Source organism: Chlamydotis macqueenii, chromosome 5 (assembly GCF_036417535.1).
Source record: "Chlamydotis macqueenii isolate bChlMac1 chromosome 5, bChlMac1.mat, whole genome shotgun sequence".
In the NCBI taxonomy this organism is placed as follows: Eukaryota; Metazoa; Chordata; class Aves; order Otidiformes; family Otididae; genus Chlamydotis; species Chlamydotis macqueenii.
Window position 1 is genome coordinate 52,814,275 of NC_141560.1, and position 24,606 is coordinate 52,838,880.

Below are 24,606 nucleotides of genomic sequence, written 5' to 3' on the forward strand. Positions count from 1 at the left end.
GGCCACAAGAGAAGGATTGTCATAACTGCACTGTTGTTCAACAAGCAAAGATAATGTGTTGCTGGATTTCAGAGTGTAATATTTGTGTCATATTAATATCAAGTTGGTACTGGAAGGCAAAGTAAAATGCAATATGCTATGTATAACACTCACTTTAGAACCTGAATGTCAGGAATGTGTAGCTGTACTGCATAAGGGACGTACAGTTTTAACATGAACCTTAGATGACCTATAAGAATAACTGAAATTAGATCCGTCTCGTGTGTATGTGTGTATTTTGCTGTCTTACCTTACCCTTCGGCAGCAGGATAATTGGAAGGTCTCGAGGGACTTGTTGCTAGAAACAACTCCCTCCCTTTTTTCACTTTGCACACTTACAAATAAAGAAATTCAGAGACGTAACAAGCTGTTCTCAGCTCTTGTGCTACTGCCCTTCACTCAGAACCTTTAAGGTAGAAATACCTACTTTAGAGCAGTGCTTGAGGGAAAATCTATAGAAGGAATAGATGAATGAATGAATGAATAAATAAACACTATATACCTTTGCTTCTTAGGAATTTCTGCAAGAATAACCCTGTTTCTGAAGAATACTTGGCCTGTGCTCTTCACTGGTGAAAGCCTGGGCTCTGCTGCCCAGAATGATTGTTGGTAAAATAGCTGTGCTTGGTTAGTGTAGGTTTGAAACCCTGAAATATATACAGTATTCAACAGATTCTAACAAGCAAAATCTTGATGATATTCCTTATGTTGTATTGACTTTCTGGGTCGCTCTGAGAACATTGGAAGAGTTGATAATCTCATACAGACATCTGTGGTACAGCATGGCAGTCAGCTGTTCATATGCCATAGTGAAGAGCTGTTTTAGTGAGCAAAAATACACTCTTGATGTATTTATACACAATTTTCATATTACAAGCGATTAGGATAAGTTGTTTATGGCGAAAAGGAAAAGTTTCTGCACATCAAACATGATAATTTTATCTCTTGAAATAAAATTCATCATCATATCTAATAATAATTGTGAAATATCATCATTCTTACAATTTCAGCTGGCCAAATGTTTGGTTGCTAGGTATTTTTCAGTGGAAATACTTGCTTAGCCCTGTGAAATTGTGAAACAACTGCAATAAAGGCTTGAACAAAGATGCTGTAGTAATCCTTAGCCAGCTCATCAGAGCACTGACTATCTGAGGTCACTACTTATCAAACCAAGACACTTGAAAGACTTTTAATTTTTAATTTTTCCGCACATTTTAGAAAGATTCTTCTGACTGCAGCTGTAACCTAATCTAGTGTTTCTCATAGTAACTGTGAAGAAGTAAAAACTACTGCATTATCATGGAGTACAAAACTGTACTCCATGATATGGAGAGTTTCCTGTAAGAGGAATATCAGACAGGCAGTGTTCAGGAGTAGATCTATTGTATACATGGGAAGAATCACAAGCATCACTGACAGAAGCAGCTGTAGCAATTAGCCAATTAAATCATTTTTACTGATGATCTGAGATAGCTAATAACCTTTTAACAAGCTATAAAACACCCCATGGATCAATCTTGCTATTAACAGGCTGGATCATAACCAATACTTGTTAATTCTAAGTAACATTGTTGTTTGGAAATGGAAGGAGTAAGTGGACTGTGTACCAAAGGTAAAAGTGGAGGAGGCATAAATCCAAATACATTCTGATAGTTTAGGGAATATTTATACTTTGCTTCAGCAGATAAAGTAATCTCTTTGAAAAACAGAGTTTGGGAGCATTTTTTTAGCTTGCCATGTCATTAAGCGAAGGTTGAGACTTCCAGCTATAGAGTTACAGCACAATCACAGAAAAGCTGATAAAGAAGACCAGGCAGATTTGGGGGGATAAGGGGCTGTTTTCTCTAGTTCCATATGACACAAAACCATCTTTAGGGGAAAAAAACATTCAAAACCACAGGGCTTAAGTAACTTTAGTAACTACTTGCCTGGTACTATATTTTTATCTGATTGACTGAATGTTATTTTTCTCATCTAAAATGTTTATTTAATGTTATGCACTGGCACTTTGTGTTTTTAAGAATAAATAAATAGAAAGCTAATAGGTAGATATTTAAGGATTAAGAAGTTGTAGAAACTAAAATGTTGAGAGATAGGATATTACTTAAAGTTTAAAAATACCAGACATAGTAAAGAACTCTAGAAGTATTTAATCAGTCTTACTGTTATAGGCTAAAATAACTGGGATTCTTAGAATTTCAAGTGGGTGACTGATAGAAGATGTCACTGTGAATTCTTGGGAGGTTCTTGCCAAATTTCCAAACAGTGTCAACGTTAATAGTTTGTATTTTTAAATTTCTGGTGTCACATGTACTTGTGGTTAATCCAGCACTGTTATTTCAGTGATACCATTACTGAAATGTCAGTTCAGCTGAAAATTCAGATTGTTTTTCAGGGAAATTGCTGTCATCCATGTGTCTGCATGTATGTACATCCAATTATGCACTTAAAGACGGAAAATAATTTTGCTTCATTTACGTCCTCTTTTTAGCTCTGTGCATGAAAAGCACTTACCTCAAGGTAACATAAAGCCCGTATATTAAGAGTTCAAACATGAAATTCTTGCACAAAAATGTAAGCTTCATATGTAATGTATGATGTCTCTAATACAGAGTTATTTCATGTCCTGGAGAGTTTTTCTTTATCTTCCTCATTGGTACAGCATTCTAATGGCAATTGTCTGCACCTAAAGTAACTGATGATCTCAGAGTATTTTTGTAAATATTTGCTTGAATGCTTTATAAATCTTTATTACAGTCTGCAAATGTTTGGAGTTGGCAATAAAAATGTTTGTAGGTATAGCTACCAGAGAAAAAACTCCCAGTATAAAGTATGTGAAAGACATAGTTACACAAAAAAAACCCCTCATTTACCAGATGAGAAATACTGCAACAAGAAAAGAATCACACCTATAACCGTCACGGCTGTCCGAGCAAAAACTTCACTTAGGCTACAGCTGTTGCTAGAAAATTACCTCTGCTTTCTTGGCAGTGACTTAATTGAAGATATAAATAAATAATAAATAAAAGCCACTCTACTAAGAAAGGTTTGGAATGAAATCTGTTACCACAAGAACTTAAGACTTATCTGCAGGATGAACAGAACCAATACAGAGACTGTAGGTAAACCAATAAAGTATTGGCTTCAATTTACTTCAGCAGGTCTTTCTTGTTCCAAAGTCACTATAAACAGTCTAAATTCAAAACAGTAAAGCATGTAAAATTAAATGTGATGGTAATTATGGTTCCATCTGCTGTGCAGTCAAGTACTTAAACTTTTTAAGGTGAGCATGACCAAATCTTTTGTCTGGTGCATGTATTCCACAAAATACTGGAATGAGCAGCTAGGTGGAGTAGAAGAAAAATACACCTATAATAGCCTGTTCCTATGAAATACAATGAGTACCTAGATAAGTTCTCCAGAACAACTCATCCAACTCTTTGAGATAAGTTGTTTGTTTTCCACTTGCAGCAGTTCCAATTAATGTAGTTAATGTGTGAGGTTTCCTCAGAGATTTCACAGAAAAATTATGTTTCTGCGGTTGGGACTTAGCTAGGAAACTCTTTGCAGGAGCTGGAAACAAAAAGCTTGAGCGAGCAAATGAAGCGATGGCACAAGCACCACTTGATTCTGTTGCTGCATGTGCAGATTGCTCGGTTTGAATTTCACCATCATCCTTGTGCTCATACCTTTGCTGGGTCTTGTTTGCTTATGGTGCTGTCATTCTCCTTGCTTCCCTGATAGTTTTCTTGGAGGCAGATCCTTGTTTGTTGCCTGGTAATGGACTGTACCTTGAAACTGGCTTCATTAAGTTCCTAGATGAGCATGGATTCTGCAAATTCACTGTTAGCACACACTCTCTCTGAGCTTCTGTTGTACAGTTTTATTTTGCGGTTTGTCTTATCAGATATTTGTGATACTCACAGGAAAAACAAACAAATAAGTGCCCACTGGGACTTGCTAATGGGTCCAAGAAAACAAACACTCTAGAACACTTTATCTAGAAAAAGAAACATGCAGAGGGCAAAATAATAGATGTCTATGTATTTCTTATGGTTTTACTTTCCTCAATATTATTTGAAGTTGACATCAGAGCATCTAAAAGTTCATTATTCCCCTCCTGCACATAGTTTTTACTCTTCTGCTTAGGAAAAAAAAAAAAATCTCTCTCTGCTCTTTTCTTCCCAAAGAGCCATTATGTAACACCTGCTTTTATAATCTTTTGTCTCTTTTTGTCTCTCTTTCCCAGGCAGCCTTGTCTGAGGATCAAAGTTCATTCGTGTATTTAGAGCCTCTTAGAATTTAAACACAAAGTGAGTTTTGTCTTCTGTAGCAAGCCCTCCTCCAAGGTTGCTCCATCGGAATAGCTGGTCAGGAAATGGTTCTTTATTGCATCTGACCTGGGAGACCAGATGCCGCTCTGATAGAGAACTGCAGAGTGTGTGTACCCTGAGGCCCTAAGTGGTGCGATGTTTTCATAACCTTAAGCAAAATTCATAACTTAGTGACATTCTCTGTATTGTCAGAGGTAGTAGATGGAAATGCATCTTGAAGAAATGAAAAATATTTATTTAGGGGGTATGTTCTATGACTTGTACTGCAGAAGTAATGAGAAAATGTTCTGAAAAGCTCATTGTGATGTTGCTTTTGGATAGAACATGGATGAAATGGCAATGCAAAGACTTCTTAACACAAGTGAAAGCAATATGGTATTTGCAAAGGCATGGATGTGAAAGAAGCAAATAAAGACACGTCTATTACTTTCACAAAATGAAGTTTATCAATGCAAGGATTCTGGAATCCATTTCTGTTTAAGTCTATAAATATTGCACTTCATTATGAGGAGACAGACTGCATGCATCTAGTTTTTAAATTACTATTAGACAGCAAAAATGTGCTTTCAGAAGCAGAAAAGAAACATGAGGTGCACTGGGTTGTCCAACTTCTGGTTTTCATTTGGATTACATTTATAAATCCTATTTCTCTACTTTGAAAATCTTCATTTTGTATATTTATGTAGTTAACTATTTTGTTACTCTTTTCACTTGCACAAAATGACATGTGGCTTCAGATCACTGTGATTTTTTTTTTTTTACACAGCTATAGTGAAATGGAGCAAATGAATTGCATTGAAATACTTCAGTTTTACAGATAAGACATAGTTTGAGTTTGCTATTATTCTATCTACGTTGTACAGTCTGCACTAGTTAGATAGGACTGATGCAAAAATTGTTACTCCAGGTGATGTTTAAGATGTAGAATGTTTACGCTGGTATTTGCCTAAAATAGTAGCATGAAGAGTGATGAAAATTATGCTTTCAACTAGCAAAGCTTTATGCCAACAAAACCCTAGTGCAGATTCTTTTATCTTTTTGCCCATTTTACTTACTCTGATTGAGTAACTGTTTTAAAACTGTGTCAGTCCTACGGGTGTGTTTTCATTTTGGAGGGATGACAAAGTAGAGTTAAATTGTGACATGCTAGTTACTTTGAGTATTTAAATATGTACCATTTTCAGTGGTAACCAGTCTATTTTGAAACTTGGTAACGCTCATAATGGGAGTAAAAAATAGCAAATGATTAGAAAATGTAGCTCATCTCTATCTGCAGTTGACTTGCTAAAATACCATAGTGGTGATTAAAAATAACAGCTATTTTGTCAGTGATCTTAAATTCCAGGGATTAACAGACTTTAATTTGGAAAAAAAATATGCTCATGTTTAATGACTAGTTATTGTTACAGAACCCATATATAAATAAATCGAGGCTTACTCTCTTTTTAAAGTGTTTCTCAGCGTATTTGCATGGTGTGTGTTTCTGGAAAGCAAATGTTCTACCATATTTCAAAACACTTGATCCTCTAAGTATGTTGTACAATCAAGTTGGCAAATTCCATCTTTAAGATGCCAGATGTGCTGCAAATAAAATTAATAACCTGATTCTATTTCTAATGCTTTTCTAAATACTTTAAAACTTAGATGTACCTTGGAGTGTGGTATGTCTCCTGATAAGATTTATACACCAAATCAGCACTTGTTGGAATACGTTCCAGTATCTCATCTGCTCGTTTCTAATTCCTCCCTAGCCCACAACCTTTTCTGGTGACTGTCAGGTTCTATTAGTACTTGTTCCCATATGGAGATTAAACTATGACTAACGGAACTGTGCCCCAGACTTTTTCATTTCCTAGATGTCTCCCTCATCTACTGCAATGGCACCTACTTGGCCCGTGGGAAAACAAAATTGAAATAGGTGCTCAAGCCAAAATAAGTTTTACAGTCACCTAACTAATTGCAGTATTTATGGGGAAAGTAACACAAATGATTTTTGGTTTGTTATTTATTTCTTGGTTCAAGGGGATGTGTAGCAGATAATGGCATTGGCTGGAGATTGGTCGGTCTGGTTAAATGTGACCCTTTGAATGTTGCTGTATGATTTATCAAAATGTGCTTGATACATATCACAAGCTTCCAAGCACCAGAACTGGAAACTGCATTCAAAATACTGTATAAAGAGAGAGAAACAGTTTATCAGTTGTTGTTTATGTTTCTGCAGTCCTTTCTTACTAATTTCTAATATTCTGTTTGACTTCTTGACAATTTTTGAGTGCTAGACTGGTGCTAACAGCGAACCACCTGTAGAAACATCAAGGTCATTTTTTTTCTGGGTGATAACAGCTTATTCAGAACCAATATTGTACTTTTCTCATAGTTGTTATTTTGTGTTTATTGGCATCGGATTTTGATTGCCATTTTACTGCCACATAATTCATTGCTGTGAATTTCTGCAGCTCGTTTCAGTCAAGTTTGCTTTGTTGGCTCTGAATATTTTCATGTCATCAGCAAATTTTGCACCCTTGCTAATTGCTCCTTTTTCAGATTTTTATGTATATAGATTGAACAGCAAAGGTCACAACACAGATATTTATGAAATGTAGCTTACTTCGTTCTGTTGTAAAAACAACCACTTTCTATCGCCAAATAAAAAGTCCATATGTCTATTAATTTGATGAAAAGCCTTATGCACTTCAGAACTATGGATTCGTGCTGGATCTTCTTTGCATCTTGAGAGAGTTTCAAGTCAGAAAAAGCCAGGCTTCTGAGACATCAGAAATATCAAATCATGGCAAAAGTTCCTACAACAGCTGTTCTCTCTTTCAGGGATGCATAGGTTTGCCGAATATTAGTTGCAGTCCACCTTTGCATTGCCCTTAGTAGGAGATACATGCCTATGTCCCTTGGTACACGGATTAGTCTCCTTACCCTAAAGCAATTGTTGCCTTCCTATTCTGTAATTTCACTTGCTAACAATTAAATCTGCACACCACGCTCTCTTCCCATTTGCCTGCCAACAGAAAATGAATAGCAGAAAATTGTAGGCTGACGGGCCCACACATTACAGTTCTTTGTGAGTGACAGCACATACTTGCTTGAGTGCTGAACTTGAGAACGCTCAGATCTCACACAATGCTTATGCAGCTCTTTCCTGTGTATGGGCTGGGCTGAGAACCTTGGAGAAACACTGCCCACCAGTCGTAGCTTTGCCGTGTTCTTTATGTTGATCCCTCTGTAGACTGCAGATCAACGTGTAACTGGAAGTGACTGGATGGAATGCAGGTATTTCCCAGCGTTCCGCTGCCAGCAAAAGCAAGTGACATGCAAGTTTTGAGTTTGAAACACTTTCATTCCTCCTCAGGCTTAGCATTGCAGAAGGGCATGAGCGCCATCAGGCAATTTTGGAATTAATGGTTTTTTTTTTCGTGAGTGAATAATGCATAAACCCAGCTCTTACTGCCACCAACAATCCATGTTATTTTGTAAAGAAATATGCATTTCTTTTATATTTGAAAAACATAAAGTGCATTCATTTTGTAGTGCAAAATTTATGATCTTGTTAATTATTAATTTCAATGCTTTTTAAAGTTTGTAAGTATATTTAAATGACATGATAGATGACCACCCTTTCCCTTTCCAATGCTTGAAATAAAAGTTTTGGAACTCTTAAGGCCTGAGTCTTCTCTTTGCCTGGTCACTTTAGATACAAGCTCTAAAGTCTGCAAGCCAGGTTGCCCGAAGTATTGGACACTTAGTTCTGACTAAAGTCTTCCATAACAAAGGATCTTAATAGAAGTGAAACCTGTGAAAATGTTTGAGGATCTATGCTTCACCACCTGCAAGGCAGTGCTCAGTGTGTTAGAGATTCAGACATAGCATGCAAGTTTTGTGTTACTGTGCCATGCGCAAGTCGGAGATAGAAGCATTCAATATATGTTTCTCAGCCTTGTATATCATAGAATCATAGAATCATAGAATGGTTAGGGTTGGAAGGGACTTTTGAAGGTCATCTAGTCCAACCCCCATGCAAGGAGCAGGGACATCTCCAACCAGATCAGGTTGCTCAGAGCCTCATCCAACCTGGCCTTTGAACGTTTCCAGGGATGGGGCATCAACCACCTCTTTATAATCAGTATTTTATGTATTTTGACAATGAGGATTTTTTAAAAAGAACATTTATCTTGATAATTGACATGGAAGAATAGAAATTTAGATTTAAGAAAAATCAGTAATAAATCATGATTTCTCAGATCTGGATTGTTACATCCAAATGATAAATGAGAATAGCAATGTACTGCTTCTGACTTTCTTTCACATCTCCTGTATGAATGCAGCTTTAGGTCCTGTAAAGTTATTTTGTGCAATTTATGTGCTTTACATGTTATATCTGTGATAACATTCTAAACAGGACACTTGGAGAAGATTTGTACCAAGTACCATTTTGAGTAATCAAAAAGTGAGACAAAGTGATGTATGTTTGGTTTTAATAGGGCTTCACCTTTTCCCTGAGAGAAATCCTCAAGTACGTCTTTCAAACACTGTTTCCTAAATGTTTCAATTTAAAAGACTTGATATTTTTGACAGTCAGTTCTTTGGAGGCTGCGCACACTGGTTTTGAAACAGTAAGTTGCAAACCACAGGATATGGTTCTTTCAGCTTGCTGGGCTGTCATTGCATCAGCCTGCCCCTGCTCTCTTTTTCCTAAAATGAACCAGCTTGACCATGTGTACCCTTACAGCAACCATGATGATGGTTGAGACTTATCCATGATGATTCCAGTTGATTTGCCTGAAATAACTTAGCAAGACATTGTGCTGGATTTAGGGAGATAAGACTGTACTTTAAATTTGTTACTTACTGTTTTTAACAATGTTATATTTTTTTCCGATTCAAGGTTGTGAACTGCACACACCCTCAGTAGCAAGATTCTTCCAGCCTGCTTGTGTTCCTCTCTCCCCTGCCTTGGACTGTTCTCTGGGCTTTGAGAACCTGTACAGTTGTAGATGTCTTTGTTCACTTATTCCTGTACATCTGATTTTATGACACAAGGAAATATATTTTTAAAATCTTATTTATTTGTTAAAAATTTTAGTAATGTTCCTTTCACTCAATGTACTGTCACTATAGGAAGGGAGCTGCGGAGCTGCCCAGTATTTTGGAGTCCAGATAGTTCAAATGCAGCAACTAATGCTGTCACAGAATGAGTGTATAACACAGTGTAACCCTAGGCTACAGTGTGCCCTCCCAAGTAGTTTCTTATTTCCCCTGAAATCATATTTCATTGTGTTCTCTGACACATCAGTCTTAACAAGACTACATATTTACTTTTACAAGGTTCTCTTCTGCATTTGATCTGGTTCAGCTAGCTAGGGAGCATTCCACAAATTACTTCATTCTCTTTGCTCACATGCCTCACCAGGATGGCCAGTGCCAGAATGTCACTCATTTTCTTTCATGTACTTAATGTTCTGTAGTGAATTAAAGCTGAGCTTGACATTCAATACATAATGAATATCTTGGGGGCCACTTTGAGGTTCTGTAACAAGGCTCTTGCTGTACAATTCTACTTTGCATCATCTGGGAGGCTTGATGAGAATCAAACTTCTTTCCCTCTGCTGTGAAAATGTGCTAAACCAGACCCCTTTACTGTTCAACTCCAGCTGTGAAACGCTTGATCAACAACTGGTAGCTTTTTCTTGAAGGCTAATTTTAGAGATTCTCTAGTTGGCTATTTGTGGCCAAAGAAAATCTGAAAAGCTTTGCAACCATCAAGTATCTTACCATCAGGCATTACCTTAGGTGCCTCACAATCTTGGGCTTTTTAATGGGGTATTTAACCTATTCCTAATGCCTTTGAAAAGAAGATAGAAGGTAGCACTGTGCAAGAAGAAAAAATGTTATATTTAATTTTTATATTCTGTTAAACCTTCTATGTTGGGATTCTCTTTCAGACTTTAAACCAAAAATAATTCCCATGTCTCATTTATTGGCTCAACATGACTCTGGAGTTATAACGTGCTCATAACTTAAAAGACTGATATTAGTACTGCTGTGTCCAGTGTTGTTCTTTGTCTTCCAAATATTTGTTTGCTCAGTTCTTTCTAACAGGAGATGGTAGTGTTGCTGTTCATTAGATAGCATGTCTTTCCTGAATGTTGATTTTTCCAGTGTCTTATTTAACCTTTGGAATTTTTCTCAAATTTCAAGGAGGTAGCTGGTATTTCAAGATACTAAGTCATGGATTTATTGAAGTGTAAATATCAATGAATGCCTGCAACAAGGTAACAAAAAAAAAAAACCCCTTTGTATAAAGATCAATATCAGTCACATTGTTTTTATAGGATAGAATAGAATCATAGAATCATTTAGGTTGGAAAAGACCTTTAAGATCATCGAGCTCAACCGTAAACCTAATACTGCTAAGTCCACTGCTAAACTGTGTCACTAAGCAGCACATCTGCACATATTTAAATACCTCCAGGGATGGTGACTCCGCCACTTCCCTGGGCAGCCTATTCCAGTGCTTGATAACCATGTCAGTGAAGAAATTTTTTCCTAATATCCAATTTAAATCTCCCCTGGTGCAATTTCAGGCCATTTCCTCTCGTCCTATCACTTGTTACTTGGGGAAAGAGACTGACACCCACCTCACTACAATCTCCTTTCAGGTAGTTGTAGAGAGAAATTAGGTCTCCCCTCAGCTTCCTTTTCTCCAGACTAAACAATGCCAGTTCCCTCAGCCACCACTTGTAATGCTTATTTTCTAGACCCTTCAACAGCTTCGTTCCTTAGTTGAGAGTACTTTCTAATGGTTGCTAGCTTGCCATTTACATACTGCAAGGAATTTAAAATTATTTGGCTTATACAGATAGAAGAACAGGGTGAAATCAGGCTTCTGCCAATTGCAGATTGCTGCTGAATCATTTGTGGTCCTTTCCTATGTTAAAAAAAAACGCAGAATTTCTTTGTGAACAGTACATACAAGTTAGACCTGAGTCTCTTTCTGTAACCCTCTAAAAGAACTTTGGAAATACTTCATGTGGGTGTGATAATCAGTCTGAAGTTTCAATGTGTCTAGTAAAAGCAGGTACAACCTTGTTTTTTGACGAGTATATTATATGTTCATAAATGACTGCCTGTAACCATAAAAGAGAGGAAGGAGTAGCAAACCAGCAACAGTGTTTACCTCTGATAGCTGTCCTATGTGCTAATTCCTAGGTCCTGCTCCCTCAAGATTTACTAAAATGATTCTAGCAACACTTGTTCTCAACATTCAGTTCAGCCTTGTAAAATCATCAGGAACTCCAGCAAGTTTCCACACACAAATTAGGTATTAATGTTTCTTATCAGTAGTATAGTGAAAAAGGTATTTTATTCCTTTGTCTCTTCAAATATAATCCACAATGTCAATTGAGTAATTTTGTAATTTGAAGAGTGATTATGTTGGTTTGCATTCCATTTTTAATACATGGGGTATGTATGTTGCCTTTTTTAGTACTGATATTTTAATAAACACGCTTATTGGTATTTTAATTATTTTTCAGTCCTAATGTTTCTACGTTGGTCCTTAAGTCTTAAGTACAGTTCATCTTTCCTTAATCTATTCTGAGTTCTGAAGATTCTTACCATTTTCAACATCCCAGTTCTCTCCTTTTCTGATCTCTTTTTCCTCCTTCTCATGCCATACCTAATTTTCCTCCATGAGTTTCTTCTCTCCTTGATTACAGGCTAGTAAGCTCTCCTAGATTATTACAAATGTAATGACCTTGGTTTTATACTGTGCTTTTCTTTGTATTTCTTTTTAAGAGTACATACTTTTTTCAAAATTAACTACATGCAAAATTTAACTCAAAATAGTTCAGTCACTGTTTTCTAATATACTTGGTTTACTAATCATCTCAATTCTTAAGCTCTTCCAGAGGTTTCCCAAGACATGCTTAGTGTTTTGTGAATTTTAGCATTAAAAAATATAGTCATTTTAAACAAGGTTGAAGTGTTGCACACATTCTTAGAAGTAGAAAATGTATTTTCTTTAAAACTGCAAAAACACTTTGAGAAAAATGCTTAAGAGATTTAGGAAAATTCTTACGAGAAGAAGCTAAAATTTTATGGAATACTTTAGAATGTAGGTGGAGTTGTGAGAGTCAAACTTGATTTTGTTTGAACAGAGAGAGAAGGAACAGGAGATACAGAGGAGTGTACCATTACAGTGATATCTGTACCCTGCTGTATTTCACTTTGTTTTTTTTTTTTTGCAGAAGACTCAGACTAAGCACCTGCAAATAGTGACTGCTATAAACACCTGTTTGATTTGCAGAAATAAACAGGAGTTCTAAATTCAGTAAAAACACTTAAGCATTATAAAATTAGGACTGGGTGACTGAAAACTGCAGAAATCTTAAGAACTCAGGATAAATTAAGGAAAGATGCATGAAAGCAGGCATATATTAAGGGCTTTATCAAATCAAGTTAATTTGCAGAATGAAGTTAGTAACTAATACATTTAGGCCAAATTATTTCTGTCCACAAGTGGATAAACTTAATTTTGAAATCAGTGGGGTATGCACTCATTTGTTTTACCATAGAGCATATTAAAATCATAGAATCATAGAATCATAGAATGCTTAGGGTTGGAAGGGACCTTCAAAGGCCATCTAGTCCAACCCGCCTGCAAGAAGCAGGGACATCCCCAACTAGATCAGGTTGCTCAGAGCCTCATCCAACCTGGCCTTGAACGTTTCCAGGGATGGGGCTTCCACCACCTCTCTGGGCAACCTGTGCCAGTGTTCTACAACCCTCATTGTAAAAAATTTTTTCCTACTGTCTAATCTACATCTACCTCCCTCTATTTTAAAACCCTTACCCTTAGTCCTATCACAACAGGCCCTACTGAACAGCCTCTCCCCATCTTTCCTGTAGGCCCCCTTGAGGTACTGGAAGACCGCTATAAGGTCTCCCCGGAGCCTCCTCTTCTCCAGGCTGAACAGCCCCAACTCTCTCAGACTGTCCTCGTAGGAAAGGTGCTCCAGCCCTCTTATGTATTATCTAAAATATATACCCTTGCCTTGGATATTTTAAGTTTCCTAGAAATCAAATTGCCTTCTTTTAAGTACAAAACTACTCTTTGAAATTGCTCTTTGACCCTTTCTGTGAAGCTTTTTTCCTGAATTAGAAAGTTGCTGTCTTTCTGAAATAAACAAAACAAGTAAATGTGCTCAGGACCTACTTTTTTTTTTTTTCCTGTGAAAAAAAGTGAAATATATACTTTTGTATTGTATGACAGCACATGCATTTTCTGTATAATCTCTGAACTTTGTAGAATCTAAAAGTGTTATAAGCTACTGAAAGTGGCCCTCTTATTTATGAATTAATATAGAACTTAGTGGAGTGCCCAAACAAAGTATTTCAGATATCACCATTGTTGTGTGTATCATGCTTCCAAAGATGAACGTTTTTCTCACTTTCCTGTAATGCAGCTAAATCTGACTTTTCAGCTTTGTTAGATACCCTCAATTCTGACACCATTTAGCAATAGAATCAAGATCTTACATGCACGTATTTAGGATACTCATCTCCTGGCAGACAAGTTATTATTCAGGTAATAATTCCTCATAATAATTATTACTCAGTTAGACTTGACACTTGGCATACAGTGTGGCTGTTCATAATGGACTTTTAAATACGCAATAAGGGGAAGAAAAATAAAGATACACTGCGTATAGGCTGTTAAAAAACCCAGCCAATGAAAAAACCCCCACTGATCATTCTTTTAGTGAGAAACATTTTAAAATAGCGTGATGTATTTTAGTTTGGTTCTGGAATACACTTTTTAAGTCAACTCCGATTTCTGTTACTTTAATTCACATTGCAGAGTAGTCTTGGGATATACAAAATGAATTGCTTTTGGACAAGACTGAAATGAAAGCTGAGCCGCGTGAGTTCACTACTGCATTTAGTTCACTCTCCTCATGAATCTTGAGTCTGTGAAACCAGATTAGGGCTAATCCAAAGGAACTCCTCCTGAAACACATACTGAGTGAAAATCCTCAGCACCAATTGTTTCACTGTGCGTATCACACAGCGGAAGGAAGAGCCTATTTTTTCACAGAAGCAACTGTGTGTAGGATGTTGATGTGTTGGTGACAGTCCTTGTAAATAAATCTTTCTGTGGGAGTGCATGTGGAGACCGAAGAAAAGTCTGAGACTTTTTGCCTCTGAACTCATGACAAGAACAAGGTGACAAGGCACTTAGCATCTCTCACAGTATGGTACATAAAATACTAAATTATTTCACAGTAATCTTCTACATATATCAAAGCAAGTTAGCTTTTTGAGGTTCACAGGTCTCAAGTAATTTGAAGATTTGTATGTCTTCTTCCCCCTCCCCTCTCCTTAATACAAGATTCCAAAGAAAAGTAGAGTGTGGATCAAATAACTGACTTCAAATTTACAGCCCTTTGTACCTATAAAGCAAAAACTTCAACTGCTTTTTAATTCGGGCTTCTACAGTTAATTTGGTTTCCTATGTCTATTTATTTTTACTAAATGTATTTACAAGTTACCTTCAAGCTCTCAAACTTACCCAAAGATTAAGCAACTTTGTTGTTTAAATTGAAATCCACCTAACACTTTATCTGTAGAGCATGTCAAGCTAACTACAGACTCTTGAAATTTCCATGGCACCTATTAAACTTCATCCTCATTTAGTTTCAACAGGAAATAAACTTGTTCTGTAAGTTGGAATCTAGTTACAACCATGGCTTCTGATGTAACGGTCAAACTGGTGTACAGTCTGGGTACTAATCAAGAGTTGTGCCTCTTGTAAATACTGATGAAGAAAAATGTTATTCAGGTAGGCAGTTACTTAATTTTTCACTAATTGTATAAAAATTGTGGATTAAATCTGCTTCAAGAAACTATTTTGATAATAATCAGTCATTTACCAATACAGACCCACTACAATGGCAGATTTCTGTTCCTGTGGTGATTTTGAATACATCACTCATGCTGGTGACATAAGTTAACATCTCTGCCTTTTCCTTCATGTGGAAGATGAGATGTTCAGAAGGTTAACTGGATAATGCCAGTGAGCCATTTAGAAGATACCACAGCATTACGAAAATAAGAATTATTCCACCTCTCCTTCAAAAAAAAATCTGAGGAGACCTTTGACAAATAATTGTTCACACTTCTGAATTTTTCATAATTTTATGGAAAATTCTGGAATGGTTAAAATAGTCTTTATGTGCATATAAGAGGTATTTTATGGTATTTTCTCCATTAGCAAAAACTTATATTTTGTGTTATGAGAAATCAGCTTCTTAATGACTAACTATCTAACGAGGTCATCTTGTATGATAAACCGAAACAGCAAGGTTCATTAGCCTTTGTAATGCTATGGAATACATAAATTACGGCATTTATTAGTATCTTTTGCATACAGTGATTGTGTAGTTATATTAAAATACACTTTCAGCGCAGTTAAAGTTAAGCAGTCAATTAGTCAAGTTTAAGAGGTGCTAAAGTTAAATTATTCTGTGTTTGCTTGCATTAATGAGAATCATAATCTTTGCTCTTTTCAGAAAAAGATATAAAGCTCCATTTTCAATTTTTCAGTACTGGCCCATGGAGAAAGATTCTTTCCATATGTAAGGACTATATTGTTCAGTGTTTGTGGGGGTGTAGTGGAGTGCCATCAGTAACAGCATCCTACACTCTAACAGATCTCACCTCTGAGATGTGACTTTCCAATCTTAACTAATGAATGTATTGTTTTCTTAGAAGTTGTGAAAATCAAACTAAACAGCAGATCACGTAGTGTTCTATCCAACTTCAAAAATACTTTAAGAGGCAACTCAAACCGTAATGTATTTCAGTCTTTTTAAAACCCTTTTTTTGATCCTTTTCATTTATTTCCCTCTCTTTAAATGTGATACATGTATATGAATGCTTCTGACACACTTGTTCTATCAGCTGTTCTTCCATACTAATGCTGGAGTGGTAAAGATGGTGATATTGCCCTAATTTTTACCTCTAGAAGTTCATACAATATGTCCTCCTAAGAGCTTTCATATTAAAATAGTCAAGTATGTTATACTGAAATATTTCGTAGACTTTAAGATATGAATCTTTAAAACTCCATATACATTTTAAGAATAAAATAAGCTTAAATTTATGTAAGATTTAAAATCTTTTGAAAACAAAGCAAAACCTTGGAGATGTTTTTTGTTATAGAATCAGAATGTTATGCTTAATAGTAGACACATGATTTTACTTGTAAATTCCATGAGATACATCTGAAAATCAAATTAAACGACAAAAAAAAAAAAGCTATTGCTGTTTACACAACGAAAGATAACGGATTTTGAGTACTAAGTAAAGATTTGGGTTTTTTTTTTCTGTATTTTTGTATTTCCTTAAATGTTACTAAAATAACTTAGTATTTTGAGTAGTTTCTTCATTTGTGATTTAGCTAAACTCTCTTTTGGAAATATTTGTGGAACCAAATGCAAATATTTGTGTTCTCCTAACACTGAGTAGCAGAGGTAGGGTTTGCTATTTATTCAAGGAAGGAGAGATAGGATTGATCTGATACTGGCAAAATGGTAGATATGTGTTGCTTTCTAAAGCACTTGTGAGTCTTGGTTTGACTCACAAGTTGGTTTGACGTGCTAAAGAAGTGATAAGGTCAAGAAGGAAGATTTGGTGGTGAAGGTGAATATCAGACATCCATCAATGATTTTTTTCTTCTGTTATGTTAGAGGTTGTAGATCATGACAGATAATACAGTTATAAAATTCTAGTGATTTCCATCAATTTTTATTATAGCTGAACCTTTTCAAGAAATTATTTCCTCTATATTATTTCATTATTTATTCTTTTATTATTTATTTATTATATTATAGCCTCTCAGTAAAAGCAAACATGAATATACTCTATGTTAACTTTAAATTTAGAGTATCCAGTAACTCAAATGAAAAGTTAAGAAAACTTGGATCTGTTAGTTGTATTTTATTATAAACAACGTAGATCTATTTGTTGGAATGAAACAGTATCTCTGGTTCTGTGAAGCTTATGTATTGTCTTTCTGCACTCAAAATTATAGAACCAGTTCTTTAAGGATAATGTTTCTGTATCTGTAAAAATTGAGCACCTTTCTGAATTTCTTTTGAATTACTCATCCTTTCATTGTGTTAAAAAAAGAATTGGAATCTGAATGATTGACCAAATTCAAATGGCAAACAGTATAATTTGTGTTAGCTATAAGCTAGAGTGAAGTGCTCCTGAGTTATACAATCTTGTCATATACTTCCCTAAATCTGCTCTTCTGTTAACTTAGTAACTTAACTTCCACTTTCCCTCTGTGACCAGGCATCTTTTTGAGGGACATGATGAAGATTATCTGGAATCATGTGAAGAAATTTCAAGAGTTTTTGTAATTTTCTGATATCTATCTAAAGTTATTTTTTCTAGACATCTGCTAATGCTGTTGCAATATTTCTGAAGAAATATTTATGTATCATGGCATTTTTAGTTGTTGCCCTTGTAGGGAGAAATTGCTGGTTTATTATACAAAATCCCCACAGTTACTGACTGGATTGGTATTGCTTTCATCTAGTTTAATTTATAATGTTATCCCAGACTTCTGTCTTTCAGAGGAAGAACTTGTTTCCAAATAGATTCTTTACTTTAATCAGTAGCCTTCCCACCTCTTATCTTAATTGCTTAATGTTTATGCATCATTCTGAAGTGTGAAATGCTGTGACAATTTGATGGTTTTATGAATTCTTTCGGCACTCTTCTATTCAATATGTTCTTATTTTATTGTAGGTACAAATTGCAACAAAGATGATAGGTTTGAAAGTGGAAGTGCAGCTCAGAACTGTTCTGCCATGGGAGGAGAAACTGTAATACCTGCTGGTGAAGTTCATTAAATTATGTTGTTATAGCAACTGGTTAGCCTCTTCCATCCTTCAAATACCTTGTGTCAAATGATTAGTTCTGCTTAATTGTATTTTATTGCAAAAGAGGCAAGTAATTAAAGAGGTTCTTGCAATGGCTATGGGGCCAGAAAGGGTCAAAAACTACTTGTAATTGGAATATATTTTATGAATATAAATTAATAGGTCTAATAATCCGTCTCTTCATTGCCTAGGATCCAAAAAAAAAGTATCCAACATATTTTAATTGCTGCTTCTTGCTCAGAAATATTAATTGATAAAAATTAGCCCTTGGCACCACTCTTTATTTTCCCTTTTTCTCTTCTTGTCAGCTTGAGAAATCTGTAACATGTATGATGTACTTAGACCATCCCTATGGATGTTATATCCACAGACAATGGCCCAATAAAATCTGTTTTGGCCTTTTCAGCATGTTTATCTGTATTTTGGCTGTTAGTCATGTGTTGCTGCAGGTTCTTTTGTTTTTCTTTCTAATTTGGTCCTCTGCATGGAAACGTTCTGAGCGTTTGATCAGAGACAGCAGTTGCAATAGTCCCCAAATGTGGAGCTTTGGGGGGAAAAGATTACTCACAACATAGAACTTAGGATTTCAAGTCAGCAAGGGCCAAAATCAATCAGAAAAACTAGTTCAACTGATCCTGGTTATCGAATCAGAGCCTATTGAAGAGCCAAGAACCTGCTTTTTTTTTTTTCATAGTCTGAGGAGGTATTTTTTATTTCTGTTCAGGACTTCTGGATTTGATTCATCAGCCATTTTTGGATGCTCAGTACAGAATCCATCATCCAGCAGTAATAGTTCTTTGCTTAAAGAGAAAACTCTGCCATCCTGAGGGGAGGATTGAAATAAAAGAGCTTCTGAAGTGGTGCAATAGCTGTATTGTAGACTACCTTGTGCATAAAGCAGCACTGAGGGTTATTAGCTGCAATGGAAAATGAAAGAGGAATAGATTACAGCCCACCTTATGTAAAAATCAGCACAATTAAAATAATACCCAGCAAAAGCGTTACCAATCCCAAACATAGGTCAGTTCAGTGACTGCTGTTGGAACTTTTTTGGAACTTTTTCATCTAATCCAAGCACTATTCTTCATTTATTCATGTTCTTGCATTGTAGGGCTTTGCAATTTTACAGTTGACAGTCCCATCTGTTTCTCTTCATCTTCTAACTTTTCTATCATTCTCTTTTTATGATTTCTTTACTTAACAGGGTAATTCATACATCATCTCTGTGCACACGACTCTAGCAGGAGCTTGTGGTAATTAGGTATATGGGGCACAGGGAGTTATTCCCAAGTGGCACCTCTGCTATGTGGTTTTGAAATGGCTGTTTGCAGTGGAAAGTAAAGATTTACTTCTCCCCTCAGTTCCGCCTTGAAGTAGAAAAGTTGGCTTATTTGTGCAAGTGAACCTATTCAGTATATTTGCAGACTTAATTCAATGGAATTATTTTTTAAAATTAAAACAATCAAATGCTTTCTTAAGCCTTTGAAAAAAGCAATGTTCACTGATGAAATGAGAAGAAAAAAGGAAAATTATAACCATTTTTCCCCAACAGTTGTTTCTAAATTGTACTTTTTTGGAAAAAAAAAAAAAAGACATTGTTTCTTCATATAATAGTATTTGTTAATATTTAAACTTGGTTAGATTTACCATTAGCAAGTGTTTAAAGGATATTCTTGTTCTATTAATTACTTGATTACTTGGTTACTCCATGTGTTGGATGACCTGTTTAGGGAATGCAAAGCAATAGTATTTTGAAAATGTTATTGCAATTTAATGTATTTCCATATGGAACCACTTTGGATACATAAATGGCTTACTGTTTTACCTTTAGCAGTGTACTGGGATAATTTATGAACACCTACTGTCTGAATTTGCTCAAATAATTGCAAAAAGTAAATTTCTTTAATTGAAACATAGCAAAAGGATTTCTTTTCTAACTTCCTTAGAAGTTAGTTAAATTTTTAACTCTAAATCAACAGTTTCTTCATCAAACCAAAGATCCTTTGTGTACCAGGATGAGAGCTGAACTGGTAGAAGGCTGTAGTTATGGTTAATGTGAAAAGTATCGCTGTTTTATTTAAAGATTAAAACCAAATTATATACATATCTGTTAGAGGTAAAATAGTATTGCGTTTTGAAATTTCCAGTCAACTTAAAGGAAAATAAATGTGATGGCCATCATTTTGTCCCTTGATTTGCACTCCAAGTGTTGCCATTTGATTTAAGTAACAGTTCTTTTGGAAGGAATTTCAAATAAATATATGCATATTGGTTTTTTTGCTTTAAAATTTATTCTTAACCTTAACAAATTTTAGCAGCCAGCAAAGATGTATTTGTTTAGTAGAAACTAAACAGAGAAAAATATAGAAATACTTGTTGGAGTTACAGCAAAGAAATGGAAGATATTCTGCTGTTTTTTCATGATGAAAAGTACCAGGCTTTTCTTTAAAACAGAACACTGGCACATGAATATGTATTAGTTTAACTAAATATCAAGAGATTTAAAATCCTTGTTCTCGAGTATTTACTTAACTGCCCTGATGAAGGCAGTTTCTTAAAAGGGCATAAATCTCTGCTCTCATTGGATAAAATATAATTTATTACTTCATAGCCCTTCTGCAATTCAAGTCATGCCAAAAATAGAGGAATTATATGCCATCCAGATTATTCGAAGGCATGTTAAAAAAGTACTAACCCTCTGAGATTTGCATTATTTATGAGAGATTAATAGTCATTTGCATGAATTTGTCATCTTCTATCTTTTCAGAGAACAAAAGCTGAAAGTCTTATATTAGTTCTATTGGTGTAAATCCAGAATAAATCTATATAACTAAGACTAAAACATGGCCAATTGAGAGGAGAAAAATCCCTCTGCCAAGTGTGAAAAATGAACTCAAAAGTCAGCAGAAATGTTCTTCGTTCTTCACTTAACTTGGTCTCAAATGGTGGAAAAGTATGTAGCATATACATAGAGAGAGAGTATATAGTTCATAGCTTCATGGGACACTGGAGGATTTTAGAGTTTACTGATCTGCCATAGATTTTCCTTTAGTGTAGTTGCCTTGCCTTCTTTAGTTACAATCCTCACAGCCAGGGATTGAATTTATTATTTCTTTCATATGAAGGTAAAACTATCTGCTGTATTGCACTTGATCTTTTAAATTTATTACTGTGCCGTTATAACTAGTTCAAGCCAAAAAGAACTATCCCTGAACTCTGTTTCTTTTATATTTTAGAAAGTGTTTGGTGCTCATGTCTTAAGAGGTTGAACTTGAGACATGACAGGTGATAATTAAAAGACATGGAGTAGCTTTGAAATATTTCTGATTTATGAAAGCTAGCTTGAAATACCAAAATTGAATTTACATGCCAGCTAATCAAAGTAAAAATGGGAACAAAACAACCCTGAAAATTTTCAAAAACTATATGTGTGATAACCTGGAAGTCCTATTTTATTCAGATTTATCAGCAATGAGAATTTGGCAGATTAACCTCAGATGTAAGAGCAAAACTTGCTGGATTTTGGTCTTTGCTAGCTATGAAAGTCAGAGAATACTACAATATGCTTCCGTTTAGGAACATAACCTGAAATAGGTTTTGAATGCATTAGTTTTAAGAGACCAGAGGTAACATTTATCAGCAAATGAGAGCAGCACAGTAAGATACATAAAGCTTGAGCAACTCTGTAATTTCATAGCTTTTTTTAGAGAGTTTATCACAACTGCTCTTATGAAATTGATTTTTTTTTGTAAGGAATTACTTAAATAATGTTATTTTAATAAATACTATTGCATTTTAAAAGCATTTGCTACATACTTTCAAGTGAACAGAAATAGGTACAAGTAAATGGTGGATATCTTGTCCTTGTTTGTCATAGCAGCATTGAAAATTACAGTCCCAGGGCTCTGATAGCTAGGACTATGGCAGTGTCCTGGATGGAGGAAATAATACCATGAATTTGTTTGTTGGGCTGACATTAAGACCATTCTCAAAGGCATTTGATTTGTTGCATTCAGCAGGATGCTAGGGATCTCAAGGATCTGCAGCAGAGCTGCACAAGACAGCGGTGAATGCTGCCTTCTTGCTTCATGGACTGTTCATCCTATATTTAAGAATGAAGCATGTCTTATATGCTGAAGTGCAGGGTTGTGGTAGCAGAGGCTGCCTTCAAGAGCTTTGAAGGATATGGATATTCCCACTGCTTTGAAAGGAAAGGGCTGTTCAACAACTGGATCACTTTTATGGTTTAGCATTTTTTATCAACCTTGCTTTCACAGGTTTTCCTGAAAACCCACGAGCCATGAGGCCAGGGCAGAGCAGGCAGAAACACTGGTGGTGGAAATTGTAGGCCTGACATGATTGTCAGCTAAGGAATCTGAACACTTTTCTGAGGCTACTTGGAAGTAGAGATCTGTTTCTGTGTCTCATTCCCAGCATCTTGTGAAGCAGATGGAATCCAAATGGCAGTCAGCTTTCTCAGGCTACAATCTCCTGCTGTAGTTAGTTTTGCTCATCACCTGAAGTTCTGATTCCTTGAAGACAACACTGCTTCTGTCTGGCCTAAACTATTTCTCCTGTTTCTGGAGAGAGAATAGAGCCAGCCTTTCTCTCCTAAGGCTGTTGTTGACCTGGGTCATTTTTACATAACCAGAGCCCCGCAGCCTGCACGTTTTGTGCTCTGCCTGACTAGAGGTCATCTGGGAGCTATGCTGCTAGCAGATCTTCCCCTTCAGTCACAGCATCCTTCTCTCATCCTTGGTGCCTTCTGCTGCTTGCACCCAATGTATGTTCCCTTTCATTCTCCTTTGCTACCAAGTGTAACCTTTCTGTAACCATGCTCTGCATGGGGCTTGGCCTCTGCCTGTCTGTCTCAGACAGGGCCTCTCAGCAACCCTGTGGAACCAGCAGGCTTGAGCACCTATCTGATGCACCTACCAGGCCTCCTGGGAACCACAAAAATTGTCCTCCAGTACCCCAGACTCAGGCCAGACAGGACTGAGGTGGGTGCTTGGAAGAAGAACTGCACTGCTCCTTTCCTGACACAGGGTGAGGAAAAGATGTTCCTGCTGGCTTTTGTGGTTGTTAGATCTCTTGGGTGATGTTGCTGTTGACCTTGTGTTTGTATTGGGATGGTTTTAATTCAGGAATGATTGAAGAGAGCTGCAGGAAGCAAATGGAAGAGTTGGTAGTGATGTTCACTGGCATATTAAGATCATCTGACCTTTTAGGCAAGGATAGAAAAGAAATGATTTTTTATATCTATCTACCTTTTTTAATGAAGTAGGCATGGAAGAATTAAGAAGATCAAAGTAGGTGACTGTGCACTCAACCTTCATTTTCATAGCCGGATCAAATTTAATCCCCTATATCCCCCTATAAATTAAGATAATTTGAATCTGACCAGGCTCCAAATCCAGTATAACACAGTTTTCATAGCTAACCTGTTTAGCGTTGTATGACTATAGCTGATTTGTGTATTTTGAGCAAGAGGAAAGTCTGGGAAACTTTTATAATGTGTGTAAAGAAACTCCAACAAACCCAACCTGACATGCAACAGAACTAGCATAGTTTTAAGTTTTGTTATTTACAGCTGAAGCTGAACAGCAGATATCAGTGTATCTGAATTTTTTTCAGCCTCACATCCAAAGATACACAGCCTCACTTTTTCACATGCATTGCCTGTTACATCAGTTCTTGGAAGAATGGAGCACAATGTTGTACTTAGTGTTACTTAAGCATTTCAGAAAATGTACTCTTTAAATTAGCAATTTCATCTTCAAAGACCTTTTTTTTTAGGATGAACCCGCCGATTCTTGAAACAGGTCTGTAGGGATGATTCTTATCCTGGATTACGAGGGAAACTACCTTAGTATGGTAGGAGTAAGCAGTGCTTTCACTGCTCAAAGCAAATCTAGCATTGCAGTACAGCATCTTGTATAATCATTCAGAGACAGCATGGGTAGTCTGAGGCTTGTCCTGAAAAGAGGGTTATTTTCCCAGTGTTGTTTTCCCAGACCTCCACATTGTCTCCTTTCTTTTCCATATGCCATGAAAATCCTATCCAGAGAGGGAAGAGTAAAGAAACTCCAGGTATATACCTACACAGAGACCTAATGAGGCAAGTGATTTGAAAAAAAAAAAAAGAAAAGAAAGCTATGATTTTATCTTTTTTTTTTTCAGAATGGGGAAGTTCTGCTTAAATTTTACATCCTGCAAGAAAGTTAGGTAATTGTTGACAGTCCTTTTTCACTGAGTATTCTCCTTCATAC

General features: G+C 36.0%; 1 protein-coding gene across 4 annotated transcripts in view; it reads left to right on the forward strand.

Moving 5' to 3' along the window:
* The window catches only part of CHID1 (chitinase domain containing 1), a 131,578-nt gene that overhangs the window by 95,265 nt on the left and 11,707 nt on the right, over positions 1-24,606 (forward strand). The gene's annotated exons all lie outside the window — the stretch shown is intronic.